Source organism: Lynx canadensis, chromosome B1 (genome assembly GCF_007474595.2).
Source record: "Lynx canadensis isolate LIC74 chromosome B1, mLynCan4.pri.v2, whole genome shotgun sequence".
Lineage (NCBI taxonomy): Eukaryota > Metazoa > Chordata > Mammalia > Carnivora > Felidae > Lynx > Lynx canadensis.
In genome coordinates, this window is record NC_044306.2 from 42,312,189 (window position 1) to 42,327,500 (window position 15,312).

At 35.9% G+C, this 15,312-nt stretch overlaps 1 long non-coding RNA gene across 4 annotated transcripts in view; it reads left to right on the plus strand.

The window, feature by feature from the left end:
* Window positions 1–15,312, plus strand: part of LOC115511980 — a 105,400-nt gene that overhangs the window by 65,623 nt on the left and 24,465 nt on the right. The window contains exons 1-4 of one of the 4 annotated variants that reach the window (XR_003968251.1): window positions 2,204–2,227; window positions 2,625–3,266; window positions 3,899–4,611; window positions 13,954–14,063. This is a non-coding gene — a long non-coding RNA (uncharacterized LOC115511980). The other 3 variants (XR_003968250.1, XR_003968252.1, XR_003968253.1) reach the window with 3 other exon arrangements.

The following is a 15,312-nucleotide window of genomic DNA, read 5'->3' on the forward strand; positions in this document are numbered from 1 at the left end:
AGATTTGGGATTAAGAATCCACTTTTAAACCAAACTGTCCACATCCTGCTGTTTTGTTTTGTAATTGCATATTGACCTGAGTGCAGTGAATGTCAGGAGGCCTCTGTCTGGCTGCCTGCTACTGAGAACCTTCTCCCTGGGGTCTGACCCAATTGGTCAAGGGCTGATTCTGCCGTCGGTTTCCCTACAGCCAAAAGATTTGTTTCTGTAAAAATTTTTAGTGGAGGAAAAGGTAGTATATTCTAGATAGAGTTTCACAAAGCAGCTCTCCAATGTTAGGAAGCAAAGTTTTGGTAATATTTCTGCTCATGGGGTGGGGTGGGGGGGATAGGTGAGTTCCCAATTCTAGAATATATGCAAAAAAGATATAATTTAGGCTTGGTTTTAACACACTCTCACATTCCTCAGCCAAAACTCATTAAATAGGTATGCACTGAATGCTTTGTCAAAGAATTTATAAATCTGGATAGAGTCTAGTTATCAAAACTTCTTATTTCACCTTTAATTAAATAAAGGCTATATAGGTTATCACTGGTCCATAGCTAAGATTATGTAGCCAGGTAGTGTCAGAATGGGTAATAGAATACAAGCACCATAATTTCTATTCCAGAATTATTTTCTCAGTACTCAGATACTGTTAACTGCTTATTGAGTATTCCACCCCTACTACTTTTAAAATATATTTCAATTAGGGAAATTCTGATACAAACAGAAGTTCTTTGAAACACAATCTGTGAGGCAAATTGAAGCATGCTTCTAACATAAACCAAATATATTGTTATATAGCCTGAGGATTGGTTCATTACAGAATTGGCATTCTGCTTGCAAGCTATGGAAAAACAAAAGAAAACCATAGAAGGTTTTGCATATGGCACTACAGTGAAATAGCTCAATAAAATTTAAGCAGATGCCCATTGATTGTATCTGACTTGCAAGCATTGTTTTCTTGCTCCTGACTTTATTTTTTATTTCTTTGGACTTTTATTTCTTTTGAGGCAGGTCTAGGACCAATATATATATTTGAAAGCTCCAGAAGCCTCACACTCTTGCAAGCCTCAATGCAAGTGTCCATGGCTGGGCAACATAGAAAGTGTGTGGTCTGCTAAATGAAGTTGGTATAGTGAAGAGAGGAAAGCCCCATTTATGCTCTACCTTCTTATACATCAACTGGAGACCAGATCTAGGCTATAACCAGAAGATCAGACTCCTTCAATAAATTTTCTGTAAAGGACAAGCTGTTATTTTTCCATGAGTCACGAAAGCAAAACAAGAGAATAGAGGTCAAAAACATTGGATTCCAACCAGGAAAAGCTAGTTTGAAAGCTTTAAAAGGAAGACTTTTTCTTTGTTTCCCACAATGTAACTTGTCAGAAAATCCCCCTGGGCAGGTCATGCATATGAAGCAATGTTTCTTAAACAACTAAACAAGGTGATTCAGAAAAACAAACAAACAAAAAACAACAACAAAAAAAGTTACAAGTGATTTTTTTTATTTTTGAGAGAGAGAGAGAGAGAGAGAGAGAGAGAGAGAGAGAGAAAGCACATGCACAAGCAGGGGAGGGACAGAGAGAGAGAATCTTAACCAGACTCTACACCCAGCATGGAGCCCAGAGCCTGAGGTGGGGCTTGATCTCACGACCCTGAGATTATGACCTGGGCCAAAATCAAGAGTCAGACATTTAACTGACTGAGCCACCCAGGCGCCCCAAGAGATTTTTTTTAAAAATTGAAGTGTAGTTGATGTACAATATGATGTCAGTTTCAGGTGTAAAACACTGATATACATTAGGAAGTAATACCATCATAAATCTAGCTACTATCTGTCACCATACAAAGGTGCTACATATTATTAACTATATTCTCCATGCTGTACTTTTCACCTTCCTGTCTTATTCATTCTGTAACTGAGACTTTGCACCTTCTAATTCCTCTGGCCTATTTCATCCATTCTCCCACCCCTCCCATCTGACAAACACTGGATTGTTCTCTGTATCTGTGAATCTGTTTCTTCTTTGTTTTGTTTTTTTCTTTTGGTTTTTTTTTTTTTTTTTTGATTCCACGTATCATACAAAATCATACAGCATTTGTCTTTCTCTGTTTGACTTATTTCACTTAGCATAATACCCTGTAGGTCTTTCCATGTTTTTGCAAATGGCAAGCTTTTATTCTTCATGGCTAAGAGAAGAAAAAATTTAATGCTATTTCATCTGATTTTTTAAAGGGAGATGTAAGTCTTTGAAATTTTTATTTACCATCATATTAATATGAATATTTTAGTCCATTTGAAATAACTTTCCCTTTTACTTTGCATTAATTATGGTATCTTAATATTAAAGACTGATTTTCCTAAATATGATAATTTTCAGAAAGATAATTTCCTTGGTTGGGAAATAATTATTATATTACTCAAAAAATAGTTTAGACAAGGTCAATTTACCATGTGAATGCCTTTTTATAGCTACGCACCCACTTCAGGGGAAGCTGGCTTCTGGTTCATATAGGCTTGACTTCAGGATATGCACAAATTCCCCATCCAGTCATCTTTGGTTAGAATAGTAGGGCGGTGTCCTTCCATTTTGGTGTCATGAATGTTAATCACTCCTGATCAAAGTTACTCTTCTCAGAAGGGCGGAATGTGACTGACAGATGTGGCGAGGCCTTATGGACTTCACTGCAATCTGCAATGGAGTGAAGAAGAAAGACAATTTGGGTTGGGTTATGTTTGCTTTGAGAAGCCACTGGGACTTCAAACTGGAGCCATTCAACAGGCACTTGTAGAGACGTGTGCATGTATAAAGGAACTCAGGAGGAGTTCGTGGCCATGAGTTGTGCTTTAGGCAGGATGCCACTTTAGAATGTCTCTAAGATGCCCACTTCCTGGTGTACACATCCTGTATAAGCCCCTTCCTTAAGTGTGAGTGAGACTTGTGAGTCCACTGGTATTTTAAGTCCGTGACTCGATTACTAATTAGTTAACTCTGAGTTAATCAAAAGGAGATTAGACTGGGTGAGCCCTGAAAAGAGGAACTGGGTCCTTGCTGAACGGAGAGATCTTCCTGCTGGCCTTGAAGAACTAAGTGGCTATTTGGTGAGAAAAACCTATGGAGAAGGCCACAGAACAAGGACCCGAGGATGTTATCTCCTAGGAGATAACAGTGGTCCCTGGCTACTGTCAGCAGGAAAACAGGCACATCAACCACAGCTGCAAGAAATCAAACTTAGCCACCAACAGCCATGTGTACCTGGAAGAGGACACCGAGCCTCAGGTAGGACCACAGCCCCAGCCACCAGCTTGACGTCAGCTTAGTGAGAATCTGAGTCAAAGACTGACAAAGGAAATTCTCAATTTTCAATATTTGTGGGCCCTACTCCTGGGATCCCAAGAAGCTATACTTTAACTTTTCCCAAGATTGGAATGACTGCAGCAAACTTTTTTTTTAAGATTTTTTTTAATGTTTATTTGTTTTGGAGAGAGAGAGACAGAGCATGAGCGGGGTAGGGGCAGAGAGAGAGGGAGGCACAGAATCTGAAGCAGGCTCCAGGCTCTGAGCTGTCAGCACAGGGGTTAGAACTCATGAACCGTGAGATCATGACCTGAGCCAAAGTCGGAGGCTTAACCGAATGAGCCACCGAGGTACCCTATGCTGGGAGCACACATTGTACATTGGCTTCATTAGCAAATAACCTATAGGAAACAGTTCAAACTAAAGAGTAAAAATCTCCCCAAGTCCTAGTCCCATAGCTCCGAACCTGCAACCTTGCACATACTAAAAGCATACGATAAAACTTGTAATTTTTGATATGTCCTTTGTCATGATGGTTTGTAACTTCTTGATGTAACAACAACAACAACAACAAAGCCATCTATAACCCTGTATTAAACTCTCCTTCTGTGCAGCACTCTCTTCTTTGTGAAGATTGTGTATCCTGGGCAGCTGTCCTCACTCTGGCTGGAATAAGACTCTCTTCCCTTTTTTCTTTTTTGTTTTTTAAAGAAATTCTAAAAGGTTTGTGTGTCATTTTGTGTCAATGGGACCCAGCTAAGCCACGTCCAGAATTCTGAGCCAAGAAACCGCTAATAAATTGTGTCACTTTAATGAATAAATAAATTTGTTACACAGAAATAGAAATGTAGTTTTTGGAGTCATCAGAACACTTGTGATCATTGGAACCACAGGGTGTGTGAGATTAAACATGAAGACTGCATGCACCCAGAAATGAGGAGAGGGCCTGAGCGAATTCCTAAAGAAGACTGATGTTTAACAGACAAAAGAGGAAGAGAAGCTGAAGGGGCTGGCCAGCAAAGGAGGAAGAAAACCAGCAGAATATGATGGGATGCACTGCTTTGTTCCTCTCCTGGCCTCCTTTTTCCTCTAAGACAGGAACCTCTACACCCTTACTCATTGTTCTGTTGGTGAGATTGGCAAAAGTAAGCCCATCTCAGCCTTTCTGGACTTTGTCTCTTTCTCAGGATTGACATGACCACAGGCCAAGTGTCTTCTCTCCATCCTACCTTGGTCAAGCTGCCTGTGATGAGGCAGAAGCAAGAGGGGGAGGGGTCTGCAATTATAAACCGTTAACTGGCTGAGACAGAGGGAGCTACGATTTCATGTGAGTTCAAACTTTGGGACCTTGAAGAAAGTAGTGAAAATCTCATGTTAGCCATAAGTAAAGCCTCCAATAGTTTTCCCGCAGTAAACCTAATGTATTGATTCTGATTTGATTCCTATTATATTTCTCATATTTTCAAAACTCATCAGGGAAGTACGTGACTAACACTGCAGGAACAACTCACAGCACTAGACATTGAGGGAAAATAGAAGGTCAAGGAGGAAAGCACCAATGGGATCAAAGCTACAGACATCAACAATAGCAAGCTTTCAGTAAATGACAGCATATTAGGACCTGAGCTAAATTCATTATACGTATTCCCTCATGACAGTCTTCTGATGAAGCATTTCCTGTATTCATTTTACATAGATGGAAATAAGGCTTACAATGAGGTAACCCCAGAAGGTCAAATAGCCTAGAAGGAGCTGGAATTCACATCTTAGAGTACCTGAAACCAAAGCTCCTTCCCCCACCCATGGAATTTGACCAAAGAAGAGGTTTTTATTGACCTTGAGAGTGCTATTTACTGTTTCAGGGGAGTGTTGATGTCATGAGTCAGATTGCAACTGGTTAATTAGATAAGGGGGAGTAAAGACAGAGAGAGATAAAGCAAATTTTAGCTAAATTTTTTATTCATTTTGACAATGAAGCTCAGAAGAGGTAGAATAAGAGAAATGGGATACAGGATGGAGGAACTTCTTTTCGCTAAGAAAGGAGAGGCTTTGAAACTCTTTGAATGCTGTTAGGAGAGAAAGCAGGGTGGGAGAGGTAAATATAGCTGAGAAATCGAAGATAATCTGAGGATAATTGAAAGAGGGAATGTCTCTGAGGAGGCAAGAGGGGAAACAGAGCCACGTAATGGAGAAAGTTCTTTTTCTTGGTTTCAATTTTCGTGGTGAAGCAAAAGTGTGTTTATCTGCCCAGAATAAGTTATGGAGAAGATGAGGTGGAAATGATTGTCCTTTGAGAGGTGATTATGAATCATGGGCCAGTATCCAACCAGACATGACTACAGAGGAAATGACCCAAGAACCAGCTCTTTGCGACAGCCCGGGCTGTCAATCTTTTCTCTACATAAACTATGTTTGCAAAAGAAATTTGTGCTTATCACTACTTGTACTATGATTTTAATAATTTAATTTACTGTAATTTCCCTCTAGTTTTCCTTTTATAAGTTGGCGTGTGTGTGTGTGCGCGCGCGCGCGCATGTGCATGCATGTGTATTTTCTTTAAGCCAACTTTCTTTTCAGGACTGCTGATTTTGATAAGCATTCATCTCTTTTAGTTTTATATCATTCACTTTGTCAACAGAAGACATTGACCGAGGTCTGCTCTCTAGGTCGTGACTTCAATACAATTCACTTTAACTCAGACTCCTGATATATCTTGGCCTTGAAGTATACAGTATCAAAACTTCTAACTGATACTGTAAACTCTGAATTTTCCCACTGAGTTTCCCCTTAAATAAGCAGCAGATTTTTTTCTAAAAAAAAAAAAAAACAATCAAATGTGAATGAGCTCTTATACTATGTCCATGATTGTGGTGCATGCTGTAGAACATAAAGCAAAACAAAACAAAAAGCAAAATTCATAGTTTGCAAACTTAAGGACCTTACACTTTAGATGCCAACACAAAACAGCATGCAGCAAACAACTAGAGAGCAATAGAAAATGGAAAGTGCTACATCCTTGAGGGCAAATGATGACTTACGTAGGCTGTTGTGTCCTTCATAGGAAAAAATAGAGCTGAGATGGCATCTTAAAGGAGAATGGAAATGGGGGGCCAAGAGAAAGAAACAAGGTGTTCCAAAATGGGAAGACACAGCGAAAAGGGATGGAGGTACAATTAACTAGAGCGTGCATGAAGGACAGTGTGGAATCTCTGCAAGAGTGTGTTTGTGCTGGAGAAATTATGGGTAAACAAGGTGGGTAGCACATAGAACCATGGGGGAAAGAAACTTTCAAGCTGGCCTAAATATCCCTCATTTTAAAGTTTGGAAGACTAAGTGATTTCCCAAATATGCCTTATGTGGCAGAACTAGATGAAGGATTCAGTTGTTTTTTTTCCTTTTTTATTTGAAATTCATGATCTCAAGGCTGGGGGCTTTGCCATACACACTGCTATCCCTTATAGGACCATTGCTAGGGACACAAAATAGCATAGGAGTTAAGCTTACTGCTGTGTGATAGCTTCTGCTGTAGAAATACTGTTTTTGATCATTACAGTCATGCCACCTCGGGGAAGGTTGCTTTTTAACCTTTCTGGGTGTCTTTTGCCTCATCAGTATAGTGGGGGGTGCTAATAGTATCCACCTAAAATGGTGTGCTTGTGTGTAATAGAGGTAATGTGCTTATCACGGCACATAAAACATATTAAGTATCCAATATATGTTATCTGTTGTTTTATTAGTTTTCATGTCAACGTGATTTGAATGTTGGCCATGTTTGGTAAGGTTATTTGAAATGTGTAAAGGTAGATTAACTAGAGAACTTAGTGCCTAACAGGAGAGATAAGACTTAGAAACAAAACATTTATAATAAAAGGTCAAAAGTGATCAGGGTTGTCAGTAAGGCATTGATAAAATAGACAAAGTACTGTAAGCATTAAGAAGCAAGAGAAATTTCTTCTATGTGGATATAGCTTTGTGGGAATTGTGAATTGTTTTTAAAAATAAACCTGCTGGAAAATAAACAGCCAAATAAATACTATTTTTCAGTCACCTTGGGAGGCTATATATTTATTATACATGAGACTTTGCTTAATAGTCAATAGATATTGGGACACACCTTTGGGAACTACCTCCACGGTCCGTTTATACATCCACCCCCGAGACTCTTTCAAACATCCTTTCAGAAGGATGTGGTAGATTCTTGGTGTGGGAGCTTGGGGAGGGGAGGGGAGGGGACGGAAGGGCAGGGCACGAAGGTATGCGTGAGAGGGCACACAGTTGTGACCCCTCAGAACAGTTGTAGAGGGTGGGTGTGCAGAGAGAAAGAAACCATCTTCTGGCGGGGATGAACAGTCCTCCCTGACTGCCCTTGAACATCACTGAGAACCCAGAGCGGTAAAGTACTTGGGTTCAGCTGGTAGGAGGAAAATTGAGGAGAGTCATAGAGGAAGGTCTGAGGCACCCAAGAGTGAGAGGGTAAATCCATGAGAGCCCATGTCAACCAGAGACCCCTGTGCTAGAATTCTAGCCCAAAGGCAGTGGAGACTGGGTTTTAAGCTGAGTGACCCTCATGTTGACCAGAGTATTGCAAGACCCAAGCTTTCTTTCCTGTCTTTAAAGGGACTGTTTTAAACAGTTTAAAATGAAATATGGCTTTTGCTATTGCTTTTTTAATTTAAGGCTTTATTAGGTTAAGGCAGTTTCTTTCTTTTTGCTTTTTCTATTCAAGGTTCCCTGATAGTTTTTTTTGTTTTTTTTTTTTTTGTTTTTTTTTGTTTTGTTTTTTTTAATCTTTAATGCATGTAGCACTCAATCAAATAATTTTTTGGCTCCAGTTGAGATATTTTGTTTTACTCTTTTTATCTATTAATGTAAGGAATTTTATGGATAGATTTTCTAATATGATTCAACTTTACATTACTGGGATAAACCCAACTTGGTCATGATGCATTATTTCTTTTAAACATTGCTGGATCAGGTTTGCTAATGTTTTGCTTAGGACATTTACACCTATGTTCATGAATGAAATAGGCCTCCAATTTTCTTTCCTTTATACTGTCCTTGTCTGGTTTGCTTTATGACTATAAGAATCTCACAAAATGAGATTGAGATTATTCCCTCCTTCCCTCTGGAAGAATTGTTATAGGGTTGGAATATGTTCCTTGAAGGTAGCATTTGACAATATTGCTTAGATGTGATATTTTCTTAGTGTAAGTAATCTTAACTCAGAATTAAATATATATAGTTTTTATGGAACCATTAGTTAAGTCAGTTTTGATTAGATCATTTTTTCATATAGTGTGTGTATTTTATTTCTGTTCAAAATTATTAACTTACATTATTCAATTATTATTATTACTTTTCTTTTAAATTTCTGCTGTTTCCATAATGACACCTTCCTTTAAAGTCCTAAATTCCAAATTTGTGCCTTTTGTTTTCTTAGTCATATTAGCCAATGTTTCTTTCTTTTTCTTGCTTCCTTGCTTTCTTGCTTTCTTTCTTCTCAGAGACTGACCTTTGGGCTCTGTGTCTCTTTCTACTCTACTGTAACTGGTTTCTATTTTATTTATTTCTGCTCTCATCTTTATCGCTTCCTTTCTTTCCACTTTGAGGGATTTTTTCTGCTTTTTTGTCTTTTTTCTAACATATTAAATTGAACATTTACTATCTTTTTTACCATTCATATTTCTCAATAAAAATACTTTAAACTACAAACATTTCTCTGGATTTTGCTTTTACAATATATTATAAATTTGGACATATAGCATTATTATTTTTCAGTTTGATTTTCTACTTGATCCATAGTTTACATATAGATACTATTTCTAAACATAGGAAGTAATTACTTCTATGATATTTTTATCCAACTTGTCCACTGGTAAAATGACATTGTTTAACTCCATATGGATCACAGACTTAAATATAAAACATGAAACTACAAAATTCCTAGAAGATGACATAGGAGAAAATCTAGGTGATGTTGGGTATGACAGTGACTTTATTTTTTTAGTTTTTTAAAATATTTTTTGACAGTGACTTTTTAGACACAAGGTGAAAGATAAAATCCATGAAAAAATAATGGATAAACTAGATTTCATTAAAATTAAACGCTTCTACTGTGTGAAAGGCAGTGTCAAGAGATTGAGAAAACAAGCCACCAACTGGGGGAGAAAATATTTGCAAAAACCACATCTGATAAAAGACTGTATCAGAAATATACAAAGAACTCTTAAAACCCAACAATAAGAAAACAAAACAAAAAAAAAAAAAACTGATTAAAAGATGGGCCAAGGACTTTGACTCTAACCAAAGAAGATACACAGGTGGAAAATATACACATGAAAAGATGCCCCATGGGGCGCCTGGGTGGCGCAGTCGGTTAAGCGTCCGACTTCAGCCAGGTCACGATCTCGCGGTCCGTGAGTTCGAGCCCCGTGTCGGGCTCTGGGCTGATGGCTCAGAGCCTGGAGCCTGTTTCCGATTCTGTGTCTCCCTCTCTCTCTGCCCCTCCCCCGTTCATGCTCTGTCTCTCTCTGTCCCAAAAATAAATAAACGTTGAAAAAAAAAAATTAAAAAAAAAAAAAAAAAGATGCCCCACACCATATGTCATCAAGGAAATACAAAACAGAACAACGAGATAATACTACATATACCTATTAGAATGGCCCAAATCCCAAATACTGACAACACCAAATGCTGGTGAGGATGTAGAATCAAGGAAGATACTTCCCCCAGCCCCTGGCAGCCATTGATATTTGTACTGTGTCTTTAGTTTTTCCTTTTCCAGAATGTCATATAGATGAAATCATACAGTATATAGCCTTTTCTGATTGGTTTCTATCACTTAGTAACATGCAGTTAAGGTCCTTCTATGTCTTGATCATTTCTTTTTAGTGCTGAATAGTGTTCCATTGTTTGGAGGTCATAGTTTATTTATCCACTCACCTGTTGAAGGATATCTTGGTTTCTTCCATATTTTGCCTGTTCTGAATAAAGATGCTATAAATATCCATATGCAGGTTTTGTGTGCACATAGTTTTTTAACTCCTTTGAGTAAATGCCAGGGAGCACAATTGCTGGATCGTACGGTAATAGTATTTCAGTTTTGTAAGAAATTCTCAACTGCCCTTCAAAGTAATTGTACTATTTTGCATTCTCATTAGCAATGAATGAGAATCCCTGTTGTACCCACATTCTCACTAGTATTTGGTATTGTCAGTGTTCTGGGTTTTGGCCAATCTAAAAATATATAATACTATCTCTTGAATTACCTTTGTACTTTTCTCAAAAATTGACCATATACATGTGGGTCTGTAACTCAGCTCACTATTCTGTTTCACTGACCTATGTCTCTCTTAACATCAACAATATCTGTCTTAATAATGCTAGCTTTATATTAAGTCTAAGTCAGGCAGTTAAATACTCCACATTCATTCTTCTTTTCCAAGATTTTGCCCATTTTAGGTCTTTTTAATTTTCAAAAAAAATTTTTTGGAATGGAATTTCTATTTATACAACACACAAAAGTTGTGTTGAATCTACAGATAGATTTAGGGAGAATTGTCACCTTACTAATATAGTCTTTCCTTTTATTTAGTCATCATTTATTTCCCTTAACATTGTATTATAATGTAGTATTCAGTCAACAGGTTTTATTAATTCCTAAGCATTTATTTTTTTGATGTTTTTATGAATGATGTTTTAAAAATAATTTTAAAATTATTTTCCATCATTTGTTGCTAGCACGTACATATACAATAGGTTTTACTTTACTGAATTTCTGTCTTGTGACCTAGATTAATTCAATCATTTATACTAGTGAGTTTTTAGAACAACAGAACTTCAGGATTTTCTGTGTATGTAACCCAATGCCTGCCAATATATAGAGTCTTAACTGTTCTTTCCCAATATGTATACCTCCCCCCACCTTTCTCCTTGTTTTATTGCACTGACTAGTATCTCTAATACAATGAAGGATAGAATTGGTGAGACTGGACAACTTCCACTGTGACCAATTTTAGGAAGGAAAGAGTTCTGCATTTTACTGTTAAGTATAAAATTATGAGATGCAGGTTTTTCAGAGAAACTTTTTATTAAATTTAAGAGTTTTCCTTCTATCCATACTTTGCTCAGAATTTTTTTATTGTGAAGTGATATTGAATAATGTCTTATCACCCAGGCTGCATAAGAAAATACCATAAACTTATGGTATATTCAAGCCATATACCACAGGCTTAAATGACAGAAATTTATTTTCTCACAGTTCTGAAGTCCCAGATCAAGGTCTGGCAGGGTAAGTTCCTAGGGAGGGTTCTTATCCTGGCTTGCTTACAACCACCTTCTTTCTTGTCCTCACATAGTGAAGAGAGAGAAAGAAAGCTCTCTGATGTCTGTTCATATAAGGATACTAATCCCATTGGATTGGGGTTTTACCCTTATTTAACCTTGGTTACTTTCTTAAAGGTCCTATCTCCAAATACAGTCACATTGGGCGTTTTAGAACTTCAAAAGATGAATTTTGGGGAGACACAACTCTTTCCATAGTAATGTCAAACACTCTTTTGCATCCATTGAGAATATCACATTATTTTTAATATGATAGGTGACTAATTCTGGTTTACTGTGTTTATCAGTAATATTAGGCCATAGTGTTCTTTTCTTGTAATGTCTACATTGGGATGAGGTATCAGAGAAGTTCTGACCTTTGAAAATTGGTTGGAAAGTGTTCTTTCCTCTATTATTTTTTTTAAAGAATTTGGAATACTTCATAGAACTCACCAATGAAATGAATTATCTGGACCTGTAATGTTCTTAATGAGAAAGCCTGTAATTATAAATTCAATTTTTTCAATAGATACAGTGCTACTCAGATTTTTTTTTTCTTTTTGTGTGAGTTTTGGAAATTTGTGTATCATTCAAGAAATGTGTCTATTTCTTTATGTTGTTAAATTTATCAGTATAAAGTTGTTTATATTTTCATATTATTGTGTAATGTGTGAAAGATCTTTGGTTAGGTAGCCTCTTTCATTTTGATATTAACAATTCACTGCATCTTACTTTTTTCCATAATCATTCTAAATAAGGCTTTATCCATTTCATTATTATTTCAATAAAGTGATTTTGTTTCATTAAGTTTTCTCTAACTTTTGTCCATTTTCTGTTTTATTAATATTTAAACTACTCTTTATTTCCTTTACTTTTACTTGTTTTGAGTTTAATTTGTTCTTCTTTTCTTAGCTTTTTAGGTGAAATTTAACATCACTGACTTTAAACTCCCTTATTTTAATACAAGAATCTAAAGGTGTAAGTTTCTCTCTAAACATGCTTCAATGGTATCCACAAAATTGTTAACACTTTATTGAGATATATCATATAATATATCCATATAAAGTATACAGTTCAGTGGCTTTTGATATATTCACAGTTATACAATAATCACTAAAATCTAATTTTGTAACTTTTTCTTTACCCCCAAAAGAAAGGTTATACCTGTTAGCAGTCAATTCCCATTCTTGCATTTCTAACTCCAGTCCTAGGCAAACACTAATTGACTTTTGGTCTCTCTATATTTGCCTATTGTAGATATTTAATATAAATGAAATAAAAACTATGTCGTTTGTAAGTGGCTTAAAGTTTACAAGGTTTATTCATGTTGTGGCATGTAGCAATACTCATTCCTTTTAATAGCCGAATAATATTCCATCGTATGCATGTGCCAAATGTTATCCATTCATCAGTTGATGAATATTTGGGTTATTTTTACTCTTTGGCTATTACGAGTAATGTTGTTATAAACATTCATGTCCAAGTTTTGGTGCAGATATATGATTTCATTTCTGTTGGACATATACCTAGCAGTGAAATTGCTGTCATGTGGTCATTCTATAATTAGCATTTTTAGGAATTTTCAGACTGTTTTCCAAAGTGTCTATATCATTTTACATTCCAAACAGCAATTAATGAGGCTTCCAAATTACTAGCATCTTTGTTATTACTTGTTACTGCCTATCTTTTTAAATTTTAATTATTCTAGTGAGTATAAAATGGAATCTCCTTGTGGTTTTGATTTGCATTTCCCTAATGACTAATGTTGAACATTTTTTTCATATACTTATTACTAATTTGTATATTTTCTTTGGAGAAAGATCTATCCAGATAATTTTTCCATTTTTTAATTGGTTTAGTGTTCTTTTTGTTGTTGAACTGTAACACTGCCTTAGATTATTTTGGATACTGGGCTTTTAACAAATATATGATTTGAAATATTTTCTTCCACTTCCTAGGGTATCTTTGAAGTTTCTTAATTGTATTCCTTTAAAGTATAAACCTTTATAAAGAAATTTTGATATAGTTCAATTTATCTATTTTTTTATTTGTACTTTTGGTATCATATCTAATAAGACATTACTTAATTCAAGAATATGAAGATATGCACCTAAATTTTCTATTAAGAATTTTATACATTGAACTTTTACACATAGGGCTTTAATCCATTTGAGTTAATTTTTGAATATAGATCGAGGTAGTGGTTCAGTTCTTGCGGGTGTCCTATAATTGTCAAATTCATTGTTAATTGATAACTTTCTTTTAATAGTTCTTGTGCTAGATCCATAACGATAAATTTTCTCAACTTTTGTCTGACATTGTTTTAATTTTGCTTTGATTTTTGAAGGTTATTTCATCTAGTTATAGAACTCCAAGTTGATGGACTTTTAAAAATTATTTCATTACTTTGACAATAGCACCTCATTCTCCATCCATTTGCATTGTTTCTACTGAAAAGTAAGCAAATATTCTTATTATTGTTTCATGTGCATCTTTTTTCTCTGATGCTTTTAAGATTTTCTTTTTTTTGTTTATTTTCTGTTTTCAACAGTGTGATGGTTTTCCTTGTATTTATGCTTCTTAGATTTCTTGAATCTGTTGGAATACATACACATACATACACGTGTGTGTGTGTGTGTGTGTGTGTGTGTGTGTAATCAGATATGAGAGTTTTTGGCTATTATTGCTGCACAAATTTTTGCTTCTGGGACTTAAATTGTATGTAAGTTATTTAGCTTAATGACCCACAAGTCACTAATGCTCCACTGATATTTTTTCCTATAGTTTTTCTTATGTATGCTTCAGTTTAGAAGGTTCCTATTTCTCTGGCTTAGTTTCCATGTATCTATTGATAGATAGCTCATCTCTTCTCTATTATACTCATATTTTCCTTTAAATCTTTAACTACATGTATAGTAGCTGTTGAAAAATCCTTGTCTCCTTAAGTCTATGTTTGTCAGCAGGTATGTCATCTGTAGGTCCGTTTTTATTGATGACTTTTTCTTTGCATATATAGTATTTTTTGTATGCAAATGTTTGTTTGTGTATTAATTTATTTATATTGAAATATAATTTATTAGCGTACAATGTTATATTACTTTCAGGTGTCCAATGCAAAGATTCCACAATTTAATCTCTGATTCCATCTCTTTTTAAAATTTTTTTAAAAATTTTGTTTATTTTTGAGACCATGTGAGAGACAGGGTGCAATCAGCAGAGGGGCAGACAGAGGGAGACCCAGAATCTGAAGCAGGCTCCAGGCTCTGAGCATGCCAGGCTCTGGTCTGGGGCTCAAACTCACAAAACCATAACCTGACCCCAAGTCTGCCACTTAACTGACTGAGCCTCTCAGTCTGCCCTCTCTGATTCCATCTCTTAATCCTCTTTATCTATGTCACCCATTCCCCACCCACCTGCCCTCTGGCAACTACCAGTTTGTTATCTGTATTTAAGAAACCATTCTTTTTTTGTCTCTTTTTTGTTTATTTGTTTTATTTCTTAAATTCCACATATGAGTGAAATCTTACAGTTTTTGTCTTTGTCGACTTATTTTACTTTAGCATTATATCCTCTAGGTTCATCCATGTTGTTTGCACCTCCATGTTTATTGAAGCATTATTTATAATAGCCAAGATATGAAAACAACCCAAGTGTCCCTCCATAAATAAATAAAGAAGAATATATATATATATGTATAAAAAATACT